The 16,966-nt window shown below is 46.1% G+C and overlaps 1 protein-coding gene across 3 annotated transcripts in view; it reads left to right on the top strand.

Moving 5' to 3' along the window:
- Nucleotides 1-9,492: 9,492 nt before the first annotated feature.
- The window catches only part of SLC12A8 (solute carrier family 12 member 8), a 32,320-nt gene continuing 24,846 nt past the window's right edge, over nucleotides 9,493-16,966 (top strand). Inside the window, exon 1 of one of the 3 annotated variants that reach the window (XM_040440648.1) lies at nucleotides 9,493-9,749. The gene's annotated coding sequence lies outside the window, so the exon portion shown is untranslated. Of the gene's footprint in view, nucleotides 9,750-16,017; nucleotides 16,038-16,214; nucleotides 16,320-16,966 lie in introns of those variants that run through there. The other 2 variants (XM_040440651.1, XM_040440649.1) reach the window with 2 other exon arrangements.

Here is a 16,966-nt window from a genome sequence, read left to right as displayed (position 1 = left end):
CGGATGGCGCGGATCGCCTGCTGCGGAGCTTTATATATCCCCTGGCGGCTACGTTGTCGGGTCGTGGTTGATTTTATTCAGTTCTTGTGATTTTTGGGCAGTTTGTAGGGCGATCTGTGTATGACGCAGAGACTGGGGGCGGCTGTAGACGTCCCGCGTGCAGTGATCCCCGTAGTCCGCCCCCCTGCACTTTACATAGCGCTGTCTCATGATTTTAGCGGTACTTTTTATTTCACGCGTTTCTTTGAGTTTAGAAGACGAAGGTTTGTTACGTCTGAAGCTTTAATGTGGGAAGAAGTGGAGGGGGCGGGGGGTGCCCTGTCCGCTAAATCTGAGACCCTAATATTCCCATCAGCCCAGCTTTCCTGGGGTCCTGAGCGGTGCACCCCCATAGCGGTGCGTGATCCGTGATGGGGCAGCGGTCCGACCGCTGGGACTCCTTCAGCCTCTGAAGATGTTCTTACATACTGCAGTATTAGTAATGACCCCCATATACAGTGTTACCCCTCCCCCGCCGTCTTCCACGGATGAAATCTGAATATTTCCTTTAAATTCTGTGGTTTCTGCAGTGAATGACCCCCATCCCGGGACGTCGTCGATGCAGTGTATTTCCGGTCATCGCCCCATATAGGTGGCAGGATTCCCCGTTTTCGGGCAGCTGCCGTCTCTAGGACTTGACAGAGACGTCCGGAGATAAGCGGCAGCGGAGATGTCTGACGGCCACTTTCCCTCCCACTTTTCTGGTTTTATATAAGAGATGATGTTTAATACACTTTATTGAGTTCATTATTTTCAAGATCTTTGCTTGGTGTCAGTGAATGAAAGCTTTCTTGTTATAACTGGAGGCTAAAACAGCTTCACCGACGTAGTATTTCTCACATCAGATGAGCTTGTTACAGTGTATCAGTGCAGACAGTCCTCTGTGGCACACACGTCTCTCCTGTGCTGATAGTCTGTTACAGTGTGCCACTCTGGAGTCTATAGAGGATACAAGTGTTTCAGCCCCTGGACTTATAGAAATATACTCCCATTCATTGGCAGCAAGCAGAGATCTTAACTGTGAGCAATTCAAATCTAAAATATTACAATTTACAGAACTGTTTAGTAAAAGCAGGAATCCCGGGACGCACATCGTTACCGGCAGCTGAAATGCTGACAGCAGGAGGGGGTAGACTGTCACTGGTAGGCGGGGTGGACTGTCACCCGGAGGCTGGACGGCGGGGTGGGCTGGGCTGTCACCCGGAGGCTGGACTGTCACCCGGAGGCCGGACGGCGGGGTGGGCTGTCACCCGGGAGGCCGGACGGCGGGGTGGACTGTCACCCGGAGGCCGGACGGCAGGGTGGGCTGTCCCCGGGAGGCCGGACGGCGGGGTGGGCTGGGCTGTCACCCAGAGGCTGGACTGTCCCCGGGAGGCCGGACGGCGGGGTGGGCTGTCCCCGGGAGGCCGGACGGCGGGGTGGGCTGTCCCCGGGAGGCCGGACGCAGCAGTGCTCTTGCGGTGGGGTAGTAAGGCTCCAGGCGGGGCGCCCTCGTCTTCTCTCTGCTTCTTTTGATTATCCGGTGTTTCTGCTGTCGCGGCTCGTGTTTCGAGGCTGTCGCTCTGCAGGCAGATTCCCGACCGAACCGCCGACGATGATTTCTAATAAATAAAATCAGTTGTGTACAGATCTGTGTGTTTTTATCATCGCCGTGACGACAGGGGCCAGACTGCAGGACCCCAAGAGTGGAGGCGCGCACCCACTGCTTGCTGGATCTGGATGGACACACATTTCTCTTTATACAGCCGGCGCTCCAGCTGCAGACAGAGGCTGTGTAGACTTCTGCAAATGATTGCAACTGTAATAGAAACACATTAAGCAATTTTGCAAATATTCTGGCTTAAAATGTCCGGTTTTAGGCCTCATGCACACGACCGTTTTTTTTTGCGGTCCGCAAAAACGGGTTCCGTTTTTCCGTGACCGTTTTTTCGTCCATGGGTCTTCCTTGATTTTTGGAGGATCCACGGACATGGAAAAAAAAAGTCGTTTTGGTGTCCGCCTGGCCGTGCGGAGCCAAACGGATCCGTCCTGAATTACAATGCAAGTCAATGGGTCTATGGTGCAATTTCAAACGGATCCGTCCCCCATTGACTTTCAATGTAAAGTCAGGAGTTAATATACCATAGGATCGGAGTTTTCTCAAATCCGATGGTATATTTTAACTTGAAGCATCCCCATCACCATGGGAACGCCTCTATGTTAGAATATACCATCGGATTTGAGTTAGATCGTGAAACTCATATCCGACAGTATATTCTAACACAGAGGCGTTCCCATGGTGATGGGGACGCTTCAAGTTAGAATATACTAAGAACTGTGTACATGACTGCCCCCTGCTGGCAGCACCCGGTCTCTTACAGAGGGCTGTGATCAGCACAATTAACCCCTCAGGTGCCGCCAGTGTGTGGCCCCCCCTCCTTCCCTCTATTGTATTATCATTGGTGGCCAGTGTGCGGCCCCCCCCTCTATTGTATTAATATCATTGGTGGCCAGTGTGCGGCCTCCCCCCCCGATCATTGGTGGCAGCGGAAAGTTCCGATCGGAGTCCCAGTTTAATTGCTGGGGCTCCGATCGGTAACCATGGCAACCAGGACGCTACTGCAGTCCTGGTTGCCATGGTTACTTAGCAATATTAGAAGCATCATACTTACCTGCTGCGCTGTCTGTGACCGGCCGGGAGCTCCTCCTACTGGTAAGTGACAGGTCTGTGCGGCGCATTGCTTAATGATCTGTCACTTACCAGTAGGAGGAGCTACCGGCCGGTCACAGACAGCGCAGCAGGTAAGTATGATGCTTCTAATATTGCTAAGTAACCATGGCAACCAGGACTGCAGTAGCGTCCTGGTTACCGATCGGAGCCCCAGCGATTAAACTGGGACTCCGATCGGAACTCTCCACTGCCACCAATGATCGGGGGGGGAGAGGGGAGGCCGCACACTGGCCACCAATGATATTAATACAATAGAGGGGGGGCCGGGCGCACACTGGCCACCAATGATAATACAATAGAGGGGGGGGGGGGGGCCGCACACTGGCTACCAATGATAATACAATAGAGGGAGGGAGGGGGGGCGCACACTGTGCCATCAATGATATTAATACAATAGAGGGGGGGCCCGCACTAGCCACCAATGAAATTAAAACTGGGGAGGGAGGGGGGTCTGCTGCCTGGCAGCCCCTGATCTCTTGTAGGGGGCTATAATATGCACAATTAACCCCTCAGGTGCAGCACCTGAGGGGTTAATTGTGCAGATCACAGCCCCCTGTAAGAGATTGGGTGCTGCCAGGCAGTTGGGGGCAGTCATGTACACAGTTCGTTGTATATTCTAACTAGAATCGTCCCCATCACTATGGGAATGCCTCTGTGTTAGAATATACTGTCGGATATGAGTTTTCACGAAGTGAAAACTCAGCTCTGAAAAAGCTTTTATGCAGACGGATCTTCGGATCTGTCTGTATGAAAGTAACCTACGATCACGGACGCGTATGCCAATCTTGTGTGCATCCGTGTTTTTTCACGGACCCATTGACTTGAATGGGTCCGTGAACCGTTGTCAGTCAAAAAAATAGGACAGGTCTTATTTTTTTGACGGACAGGATACACGGATCACGGAGGCGGATGACAAACGGTGCATTTTCCGAGTTTTCAATGGACCCATTGAAAGTCAATGGGTCCGCAGAAAATCACGGAAAACGGAACAACGGCCTCGGGTGCACACAACGGTCGTGTGCATGAGGCCTTATGTATACAGCGCCTGTGTGTCTCCATGGTGACACATTCCACGCTAAGCCTGTGGTGCTGGCAGTTATGCTTGCAGTAGTGTACACACCCTTCATGGCCTCTCGGAGCTCGTCTTAGGCCTTGTTCACACAGTCAGTTATTGTCAGCCACGGATCCGGTGCCACGGAGAGATCGGCTCCTGCTCTCTGTAGTCTCCACACCCGATTTCTGCCTCGTTCACATTTCCATGCCCATTTAACGCCTGTTTGTCATCCGTGACGGATCCGTGTTTGGTCCATGTGTCATCCGTTTTCCACTGACACTGCCCAGCTGAAAATGACTTCTATCAGCGGTCAGTGAAAAACAGACCAACCACAGGTGCCATCCGTGTTGTGTCCCCATAGACTGCTCCACATCACGGACCAAAGTAGTGCAAGTCTCCGTGATGACCTTCACTGACCTATGGTCTGCGGAGAACACGGACAGCGCGTCAGTGTGAACGAGGCCTTAGTGCGATTCCGTGACAGGCTGTGGTCATTATCTTCCTCTGCCACAGGGGGCGCAGCTGCTCGCTTAATGTGGCTGCATGAGCGTTGTGGACCCGCAGGTCCACCAAGAACAATCGCACCCATCACCTGCACCCACGGGTCCACCAAGAACAATCACACCTGCACCCACGGGTCCACCAAGGACAATCATACTCATCAGCTGCGGGCTCACCATGAACAATCACACCCATCACCTGCGGGGTCTCCCCATAAACAATCGCACCCATCGCCTGCGGGCTCACCATGAACAATCACACCCATCGCCTGCGGGCTCACCATGAACAATCACACCCATCACCTGCGGGGTCTCACCATGAACAATCACACCCATCACCTGCGGGGTCTCACCATGAACAATCACACCCATCGCCTGCGGGCTCACCATGAACAATCACACCCATCACCTGCGGGGTCTCCCCATGAACAATCACACCCATCACCTGCGGGGTCTCCCCATGAACAATCACACCCATCACCTGCGGGGTCTCCCCATGAACAATCACACCCATCACCTGCGGGGTCTCCCCATGAACAATCACACCCATCACCTGCGGGGTCTCCCCATGAACAATCACACCCATCACCTGCGGGGTCTCCCCATGAACAATCACACCCATCACCTGCGGGGTCTCCCCATGAACAATCACACCCATCACCTGCATCCGCAGGTCCACCAAGAACAATCATACCTACACCCCCAGACTCACCAAGAACAATCACACCCATCACCTGCGGGCCCAAGAACAATCACACCCATCACCTGCGGGCCCAAGAACAATCACACCCATCACCTGCGGGCTCACCATGAACAATCACACCCATCACCTGTGTGCCCACCAAGAACAATCACACCCATCACCTGCGGGGTCTCCCCATGAACAATCACACCCATCACCTGCGGGCTCACCATGAACAATCACACCCATCACCTGCATCCGCAGGTCCACCAAGAACAATCACACCCATCACCTGCGGGCTCACCATGAACAATCACACCCATCACCTGTGTGCCCACCAAGAACAATCACACCCATCACCTGCGGGGTCTCCCCATGAACAATCACACCCATCACCTGCGGGGTCTCCCCATGAACAATCACACCCATCACCTGCGGGGTCTCCCCATGAACAATCACACCCATCACCTGCGGGGTCTCCCCATGAACAATCACACCCATCACCTGCGGGGTCTCCCCATGAACAATCACACCCATCACCTGCATCCGCAGGTCCACCAAGAACAATCACACCTACACCCGCAGGTCCACTAAGAACAATCATACTCATCAGCTGCGGGCCCATGAACAATCACACCCATCACCTGCATCCGCAGGTCCACCAAGAACAATCATACCTACACCCCCAGACTCACCAAGAACAATCACACCCATCACCTGCGGGCCCAAGAACAATCACACCCATCACCTGCGGGCCCAAGAACAATCACACCCATCACCTGCGGGCTCACCATGAACAATCACACCCATCACCTGTGTGCCCACCAAGAACAATCACACCCATCACCTGCGGGGTCTCCCCATGAACAATCACACCCATCACCTGCGGGCTCACCATGAACAATCACACCCATCACCTGCATCCGCAGGTCCACCAAGAACAATCACACCCATCACCTGCGGGCTCACCATGAACAATCACACCCATCACCTGTGTGCCCACCAAGAACAATCACACCCATCACCTGCGGGGTCTCCCCATGAACAATCACACCCATCACCTGCGGGCTCACCATGAACAATCACACCCATCACCTGCATCCGCAGGTCCACCAAGAACAATCACACCCATCACCTGTGTGCCCACCAAGAACAATCACACCCATCACCTGCGGGCTCACCATGAACAATCACACCCATCACCTGCGGGCTCACCATGAACAATCACACCCATCACCTGCATCCGCAGGTCCACCAAGAACAATCACACCTACACCCCAAGACTCACCAAGAACAATCACACCCATCACCTGCGGGCCCAAGAACAATCACACCCATCACCTGCGGGCCCAAGAACAATCACACCCATCACCTGCGGGCCCAAGAACAATCACACCCATCACCTGCGGGCCCAAAAACAATCACACCCATCACCTGCGGGCGCACCAAGAACAATCACACCCATCACCTGCGGGCGCACCAAGAACAATCACACCCATCACCTGCGGGCGCACCAAGAACAATCACACCCATCACCTGCGGGCGCACCAAGAACAATCACACCCATCACCTGTGGGCGCACCAAGAACAATCACACCCATCACCTGTGGGCGCACCAAGAACAATCACACCCATCACCTGTGGGCGCACCAAGAACAATCACACCCATCAGCTGCGGGCGCACCAAGAACAATCACACCCATCAGCTGCGGGCCCACTAATAACTGGATTGTCGTACAGCGTCCACGTGACATCTGGAGATCCCGCTGCTGGTGGCGTCCTCCTCCCAGGGTCAGTTAAAGGGACACTCCACTTCTGAACGATACATCGCACAGTTTAGACGGCTTGGCTTCGTCATTGTGAAATGAGATGTTCGACAACTTTGCGTCTGTTTCTCACAATTATAAAGATCTCTGCTTGCTGTCAGATTGCCAAGGATGCCACCCAGACTGCCTACAGTCACACACTGTAACAAACCCTCAGCTGTGTGAGCCAGACTAGGGCAGGGCAGGTGTTCTGTCTGGATGTAAGGGCTGTTTCACACGAGCGAGTCCATTGCGGGAATCGCGCTCCGTGTGTGAGTGCGATCCTCCGCTCTGGACTCGCAGGAGCGCACGGCGTCATCATGATTTATAATGCTGTGTGTCTCTGCATGGGCTTATTTCTACAGAATACTGACCGCTTTGTGTCACTCATGCACACGACCGTGTTTTTTTTGCGGATAGGATGCAGACCCATTCATTTCAATGGGTCCGCAAAAAATGCGGACAGCACACCATGAGCTGTACGCATCAGTATGTCCGTTCCGTTGCCCCGCACAAAAAGCATGTCCTATTTTTTTCTAGTTTGCGGACAAGGATAGGCATTATTACAATGGATCCGCAAAAAAACGGATCCGCTGAAAAAACGGATGCCATGCAGAACGTCATCCGTTTTTTTGGCGGACCGCAAAACACATACGGTCGTGTGCATGTAGCCTGATTCTGTGGAAAAAAGGCCATGCAGAGACACAAAGCATTAAAAATCATGATAATGATTCCCGCAATGGACTCGCTCGTGTGAAACAGCCCTAACTTAGAAGGGTTTCGTTCTGTGTCAGCAAGCAGAGATCTTGGAAATAGTGAGGAAACGAAACAAAGCAGTCACCGCGCTGGTAACTGCGGCCGAGCCTGGACGGGCAGGAAACACAAAGCGATGAGACAGAACAGGTTATGTGAGCGCAGCAGCGGGGGTCTTTATGGGGGGGGGGGGGGGGGGTCACCAGCAAACATCTCCCTCCTGTCCTGATTGTTACAATGTATCAGTCTGGAGTCCAGAATGTTTAGCACAGAGACGATTGTCGAGACTGGATACATTGTAACAACCCCTCAGCTGTGAGAAGCATTAGGTAAGGGTAAGGCCTCTTTCACACTTGCGTTGTCCGGATCCGTCGTGTACTCCACTTGCCGGAATTACACGCCGGATCCGTAACACCGCAAGTGAACTGAAAGCATTTGAAGACGGATCCGTCTTCAAAATGCGTTCAGTGTTACTATGGCAGCCAGGACGCTATTAAAGTCCTGGCTGCCATAGTAGTAGTGGGGAGCGGGGGAGCGGTATACTTACCGTCCGTGCGGCTCCCGGGGCGCTCCAGAATGACATCCATGTGATCACGTCACCCATGCGCGTGGGGCGCCCTGACGTCACTCTGAAGCGCCCGGGGAGCCGCACGGACGGTAAGTACACTGCTCCCCCGCTCCCCACTACACTTTACCATGGCTGCCAGGACTTTAGCGTCCTGGCAGCCATGGTAACCATTCAGAAAAAGCTAAACCTCGGATCCGGCAATGCGCCGAAACGACGTTTAGCTTAAGGCCGGATCCGGATTAATGCCTTTCAATGGGCATTAATTTCGGGTCCGGCCTTGCGGCAAGTGTTCAGGATTTTTGGCCGGAGCAAAAAGCGCAGCATGCTGCAGTATTTTCTCCGGCCAAAAAACGTTCCGTTCTGGAACTGAAGACATCCTGATGCATCCTGAACGGATTTCTCTCCATTCAGAATGCATGGGGTTAATCCTGATCAGTATCTTTCCGTCCTGGAGCCCCGACGACGGAACTCTATGCCGGAAGAAAAGAACGCAGGTGTGAAAGAGCCCTTAGCGCTCAGTTTCTGGCTGGAAACTTTTCATTCATTGACAGCCAGCAGAGGCCTGAAGAACTGGTGAAGATTTATGAAAGCAGAATAGTGGAGACGTCTTCCCCGGCCGCCGCCGCGATCAGATCCCGTTAAAGGATTGGTTCGGGATCTGCAAAAAGTCGCCTCAACAGCAGCAAATGTGTTGAAAACTGGATCCCGGCGTCCGCCGCGTGAGATCACGTCCACTGCAGCCAATCGCTGACCTCGACGAGTCCACAGAGGCCAGTGATTGGATGCAGAATCATGGGATGCAGGTGATGTCACCAGTGATGGGCGGGATCACAGGAGAGTCTTCAGTGCATCTGAAATAAATAAAACTTTGTAAAAAATAATCCCCAGCGTCTCCATGGTAACAGACTACAAACAATCCCTGTGCAGTCATCAGAGTCCAGCTGCACTACTGAGAACACATGCATGCTCAGCCGAGGCCACGCCCCCAGCGGTGACGTCATCACACGCAGTGATAACGCTAGACCGCGGTCACATGACTGCGATACCTGTGCGGCTGGGGATGCAGAACAGGTCAGACCTGAAAGCTCCACACGTCTCACCGCTGAGGGTTTGTTACAGTTGTATCCAGTCTGGACAATCCTCTGATTATAAAGGTCCTGGAGTCCGATACATTGTAACGAGCCATCGGGGTCTGAACGCATCTGTGGGAACACGACCACTGCGTTACCTTCAGGCTATGTTCACACACTGCAGAAAATCCCGCCCCATACACGTGAAACCGCCCAATCACAGGGAGAGAACCAGTGTGAACACAGCCCAGCTGCCTGCCCGGGATCAGGTGCGGCATTGGATGTCATATCGCGATGCGTTTCCCCCCCGGCTCCTGCCTGTGGCGCTCTTCTCACCCGCGGGTGTTCTGTCTGTGCCCGGATGTGATTACCGGTCACCTGTTCACTGCGGCAGAGAAGGGTCGGGCGGGGGCGCCGGGTGTGCGGGCGACTTACCTGGGGGAGGAGCCGGACAGTAACACGTGGCTCAGGTGACGGCGATCCCGGGACACCGACCTGCTGAGCGGGCGAGAGAGGGCGAGACACCCGGCGAACTGCTGCGGAGGGTGACCCGATCTGTGCGACCGCGGTATGTACTGGGTACACCTGTGACGTCATATATACAGACTGTATACACACCTGTGACGTCATATATACAGACTGTATACACACCTGTGACGTCATATATACAGACTATATACACACCTGTGACATCATATATACAGACTGTATACACACCTGTGACGTCATATATACAGACTGTATACACACCTGTGACGTCATATATACAGACTGTATACACACCTGTGACGTCATATATACAGACTGTATACACACCTGTGACATCATATATACAGACTGTATACACACCTGTGACGTCATATATACAGACTGTATACACACCTGTGACGTCATATATACAGACTATATACACACCTGTGACGTCATATATACAGGCTGTATACACACCTGTGACGTCATATATACAGGCTGTATACACACCTGTGACGTCATATATACAGACTATATACACACCTGTGACGTCATATATACAGACTGTATACACACCTGTGACGTCATATATACAGACTGTATACACACCTGTGACGTCATATATACAGACTGTATACACACCTGTGACGTCATATATACCGGCTGTATACACACCTGTGACGTCATATATACAGACTGTATACACACCTGTGACGTCATATATACAGACTGTATACACACCTGTGACGTCATATATACAGACTGTATACACACCTGTGACGTCATATATACAGACTGTATACACACCTGTGACGTCATATATACCGGCTGTATACACACCTGTGACATCATATATACAGACTGTATGCAAGTACATAGGAGCAGTATTATAGTAGTTATATCCTTGTACATAGGAGGCAGTATTATAGCAGTTCTATCCTTGTACATAGGAGCAGTATTATTGTAGTTATATTCTTGTACATAGGAGCAGTATTATAGTAGTATATTCTTGTACATAGGAGCAGTATTATAGCAGTTATATTCTTGTACATAGGAGGCAGTATTATAGTAGTTATATTCTTGTACATAGGAGCAGTATTATAGTAGTTATATTCTTGTACATAGGAGCAGTATTATAGTAGTTATATTCCTGTACATAGGAGGCAGTATTATAGTAGTTATATTCTTGTACATAGGAGCAGTATTATAGTAGTTATATTCTTGTACATAGGGGGCAGTATTATAGTAGTTATATTCCTGTACATAGGAGGCAGTATTATAGCAGTTATATCCTTGTACATAGGAGCAGTATTATAGTAGTTATATTCTTGTACATAGGAGCTGTATTATAGTAGATATATTCTTGTACATAGGAGCAGTATTATAGTAGTTATATTCTTGTACATAGGAGCAGTATTATAGTAGTTATATTCTTGTACATAGGAGCAGTATTATAGTAGTTATATTCTTGTACATAGGAGCAGTATTATAGTAGTTATATTCTTGTACATAGGAGGCAGTATTATAGTAGTTATATTCTTGTACATAGGAGGCAGTATTATAGTAGTTATATTCTTGTACATAGGAGCAGTATTATAGTAGTTATATTCTTGTACATAGGAGCAGTATTATAGTAGTTATATTCTTGTACATAGGAGCAGTATTATAGTAGTTATATTCCTGTACATAGGAGGCAGTATTATAGTAGTTATATTCTTGTACATAGGAGCAGTATTATAGTAGTTATATACTTGTACATAGGAGCAGTATTATAGTAGTTATATTCTTGTACATAGGAGGCAGTATTATAGTAGTTATATTCTTGTACATAGGAGCAGTATTATAGTAGTTATATTCTTGTACATAGGAGGCAGTATTATAGTAGTTATATTCTTGTACATAGGAGTAGTATTATAGTAGTTATGTTCTTATACATAGGAGGCAGTATTATAGTAGTTATATTCTTGTACATAGGAGCAGTATTATAGTAGTTATATTCTTGTACATAGGAGCAGTATTATAGTAGTTATATTCTTGTACATAGGGGGCAGTATTATAGTAGTTATATTCTTGTACATAGGAGCAGTATTATAGTAGTTATATTCTTGTACATAGGAGGCAGTATTATAGTAGTTATATTCTTGTACATAGGAGGCAGTATTATAGTAGTTATATTCTTGTACATAGGAGGCAGTATTATAGTAGTTATATTCTTGTACATAGGAGGCAGTATTATAGTAGTTATATTCTTGTACATAGGAGCAGTATTATAGTAGTTATATTCTTGTACATAGGAGCAGTATTATAGTAGTTATATTCTTGTACATAGGAGGCAGTATTATAGTAGCTATATTCTTGTACATAGGAGTAGTATTATAGTAGTTATGTTCTTATACATAGGAGGCAGTATTATAGTAGTTATATTCTTGTACATAGGAGCAGTATTATAGTAGTTATATTCTTGTACATAGGAGCAGTATTATAGTAGTTATATTCTTGTACATAGGGGGCAGTATTATAGTAGTTATATTCTTGTACATAGGAGCAGTATTATAGTAGTTATATTCTTGTACATAGGAGGCAGTATTATAGTAGTTATATTCTTGTACATAGGAGGCAGTATTATAGTAGTTATATTCTTGTACATAGGAGGCAGTATTATAGTAGTTATATTCTTGTACATAGGAGGCAGTATTATAGTAGTTATATTCTTGTACATAGGAACAGTATTATAGTAGTTATATTCTTGTACATAGGAGCAGTATTATAGTAGTTATATTCTTGTACATAGGAGCAGTATTATAGTAGTTATATTCTTGTATATAGGAGCAGTATTATAGTAGTTATATTCTTGAACATAGGAGGCAGTATTATAGTAGTATATTCTTGTACATAGGGGCAGTATTATAGTAGTATATTCTTGTACATAGGGGCAGTATTATAGTAGTTATATTCTTGTACATAGGAGCAGTATTATAGTAGTTATATTCTTGTACATAGGGGCAGTATTATAGTAGTAATATTCTTGTACATAGGAGGCAGTATTATAGTAGTTATATTCTTGTACATAGGAGCAGTATTATAGTAGTTATATTCTTGTACATAGGAGGCAGTATTATAGTAGTTATATTCTTGTACATAGGAGCAGTATTATAGTAGTTATATTCTTGTACATAGGAGGCAGTATTATAGTAGTTATATTCTTGTACATAGGAGGCAGTATTATAGTAGTTATATTCTTGTACATAGGAGCAGTATTATAGTAGTTATATTCTTGTACATAGGAGCAGTATTATAGTAGTTATATTCTTGTACATAAAGCAGTATTATAGTAGTTATATTCTTGTACATAGGAGGCAGTATTATAGTAGTTATATTCTTGTACATAGGAGCAGTATTATAGCAGTTATATCCTTGTACATAGGAGTAGTATTATAGTAGTTATATTCTTGTACATAGGAGCAGTATTATAACAGTTATATTCTTGTACATAGAAGCAGTATTATAGTAGTTATATTATTGTACATAGGAGCAGTATTATAGTAGTTATATTCTTGTACATAGGAGCAGTATTATAGTAGTTATATTCTTGTACATAGGAGACAGTGTTATAGTAGTTATATTCTTATACATAGGAGACAGTGTTATAGTAGTTATATTCTTGTACATAGGAGGCAGTGTTATAGTAGTTATATTCTTGTACATAGGAGCAGTATTATAGTAGTTATATTCTTGTACATAGGAGGCAGTATTATAGTAGTTATATTCCTGTACATAGGAGCAGTATTATAGTAGTTATATTCTTGTATATAGGGGGCAGTATTATAGTAGTTATATTCTTGTACATAGGAGGCAGTATTATAGTAGTTATATTCTTGTATATAGGGGGCAGTATTATAGTAGTTATATTCTTGTACATAGGAGCAGTATTATAGTAGTTATATTCCTGTACATAGGAGCAGTATTATAGTAGTTATATTCTTGTACATAGGAGCAGTATTATAGTAGTTATATTCTTGTACATAGGAGCAGTATTATAGTAGTTATATTCTTGTACATAGGAGCAGTATTATAGTAGTTATATTCTTGTACATAGGAGCAGTATTATAGTAGTATATTCTAGTACACAGGAGCAGTATTATAGTAGTTATATTCTTGTACATAGGAGCAGTATTATAGTAGTTATATTCTTGTACATAGGAGACAGTATTATATTAGTTATATTCTTGTACATAGGAGGCAGTATTATAGTAGTTATATTCTTGTACATAGGAGGCAGTATTATAGTAGTTATATTCTTGTACATAGGAGCAGTATTATAGTAGTTATATTCTTGTACATAGGAGCAGTATTATAGTAGTTATATTCTTGTACATAGGAGCTGTATTATAGTAGTTATATTCTTGTACATAGGAGCAGTATTATAGTAGTTATATTCTTGTACATAGGGGCAGTATTATAGTAGTTATATTCTTGTACATAGGAGCAGTATTATAGTAGTTATATTCTTGTACATAGGAGGCAGTATTATAGTAGTTATAGTCTTGTACATAGGAGCAGTATTATAGCAGTTATATCCTTGTACATAGGAGCAGTATTATAGTAGTTATATTCTTGTACATAGGAGCAGTATTATAGTAGTTATATTCTTGTACATAGGAGGCAGTATTATAGTAGTTATATTCTTGTACATAGGAGCAGTATTATAGTAGTTATATTCTTGTACATAGGAGCAGTATTATAGCAGTTATATTCTTGTACATAGGAGCAGTATTATAGTAGTTATATTCTTGTACATAGGAGCAGTATTATAGTAGTTATATTCTTGTACATAGGAGGCAGTATTATAGTAGTTATAGTCTTGTACATAGGAGCAGTATTATAGTAGTTATATTCTTGTACATAGGAGCAGTATTATAGTAGTTATATTCTTGTACATAGGAGCAGTATTATAGTAGTTATATTCCTGTACATAGGAGCAGTATTATAGTAGTTATATTCTTGTACATAGGAGCAGTATTATAGTAGTTATAGTCTTGTACATAGGAGCAGTATTATAGCAGTTATATCCTTGTACATAGGAGCAGTATTATAGTAGTTATATTCTTGTACATAGGAGCAGTATTATAGTAGTTATATTCTTGTACATAGGAGGCAGTATTATAGTAGTTATATTCTTGTACATAGGAGCAGTATTATAGTAGTTATATTCTTGTACATAGGAGCAGTATTATAGCAGTTATATTCTTGTACATAGGAGCAGTATTATAGTAGTTATATTCTTGTACATAGGAGGCAGTATTATAGTAGTTATATTCTTGTACATAGGAGCAGTATTATAGTAGTTATATTCTTGTACATAGGAGCAGTATTATAGTAGTTATATTCTTGTACATAGGAGCAGTATTATAGTAGTTATATTCCTGTACATAGGAGCAGTATTATAGTAGTTATATTCTTGTACATAGGAGCAGTATTATAGTAGTTATAGTCTTGTACATAGGAGGCAGTATTATAGTAGTTATATCCTTGTACATAGGAGCAGTATTATAGTAGTTATATTCTTGTACATAGGAGCACTATTATAGTAGTTATATTCCTGTACATAGGAGCAGTATTATAGTAGTTATATTCTTGTACATAGGAGCAGTATTATAGTAGTTATATTCTTGTACATAGGAGCAGTATTATAGCAGTTATATCCTTGTACATAGGAGCAGTATTATAGCAGTTATATCCTTGTACATAGGAGCAGTATTATAGCAGTTATATCCTTGTACATAGGAGCAGTATTATAGTAGTTATATTCTTGTACATAGGAGCAGTATTATAGCAGTTATATCCTTGTACATAAGGGACCTTTATGCAACTATTTAATTTGCTCACAGTTGTCACGATTTCTGCTTAATGTTTAGGAACCTCTTTTTTATGCATTATCTGCTTCTAATATTTTGTACTACTTCTCACTGCTTAGGGTTTGTTACAGTTGCACCCAGTGTAGATCATCCTCTGTGACACACGGTATAGACTGCAGGCTGATTTCTTCTCTGCACTGGCACTTGGTTATAGATTATCCGGACCGGTGGGAGATTTGTGCTGCTGCTTTGTTCACGGCACATAGGATTTTTTAGACTGGAAACACTGAAACAAACCTTCAGCTTCGACAAGTATTAAGTGAGGAGCAGAATGTATTTTGGGAGTTACGGTGATGACATTTTTCCTATTGCGGCCTGGATGTGGTATTTTGGGCAGCGCGGTTGTGTTTGCAGGTGTCTGCCGGCAGTGGAGGCTCCTGCGGCCTCTGTCAGGTCTCGGTAGTGGGCAGAGTTCTCCCGGATACAAGGAGGAAGCGGAGCTCGGGTGGTGCCTGATTCATTGCTTGAATGTATGCTAATGTTAACCCCTTCCCTGCCGTAGTGTGGCGCCTCATGCCAGCAGGTGACCTCTCCATGTAGTTTGTGACCCTGCAGAGAGGAGGGGCGTCACCTGTGCTGACAGACGTGTCACCCTGGGGCTCCCACCGGTGACTCCGCTTCACACGTGGATGATATCGGGTCAGGGGTCACACAGGGGTCACACCTGCAGTTTTTTAAGCCGACACCAGAAATGGATTAAGATGGAAAATCAAGGACAGACTTTTATTCTACTGAGTCTTCAGTCTGAAAGGGTTAATTTAACGTCAGAACTGTTTCTGTGGAGCAGGAGATCCGAGATTCTTTTCCATTTTGTTTGTGATGTGAGGAATCGCTGACATTGCAGACAGGAACCAGAGCGAAGCGACTCTGCGCCATATTGCGTCCACGTAGCCTCGCCCCCGCTGGGTGAACTGCTGTCCGATAAATCTATTGCGTCGTTCATCCACTTTGTGTTTACAATGAGCAGCTCTGGATGAACAGACGGGCAGGTGTGACAGATGGCGGCTGTGTGTGGGGCCACACCGGGCCCCTGATTCCTCGTCTCCTCACCGTTATCCGTGGGATTCTCACCACCCATTAACCTTCTCACCAGGGGCCACCTACCCGCTGTCTCTGTGCAGACCCCCATCCACTGTGCGGACCCCCATCCACTGTGCGGACCCCCATCCTCTATGCAGGTGCCCGTCCACTGTGCGGACCCCCATCCTCTGTGCAGGTGCCCGTCCACTGTGCGGACCCCCATCCTCTGTGCAGGTGCCTGTCCACTGTGCGGACCCCCATCCTCTGTGCAGGTGCCTGTCCACTGTGCGGACCCCCATCCTCTGTGCAGGTGCCTGTCCACTGTGCGGACCCCCATCCTCTGTGCAGGTGCCTGTCCACTGTGCGGACCCCCATCCTC

This window comes from Bufo bufo, chromosome 7 (genome assembly GCF_905171765.1).
Source record: "Bufo bufo chromosome 7, aBufBuf1.1, whole genome shotgun sequence".
In the NCBI taxonomy this organism is placed as follows: Eukaryota; Metazoa; Chordata; class Amphibia; order Anura; family Bufonidae; genus Bufo; species Bufo bufo.
This window is presented reverse-complemented; position numbering and strand designations above follow the sequence as displayed.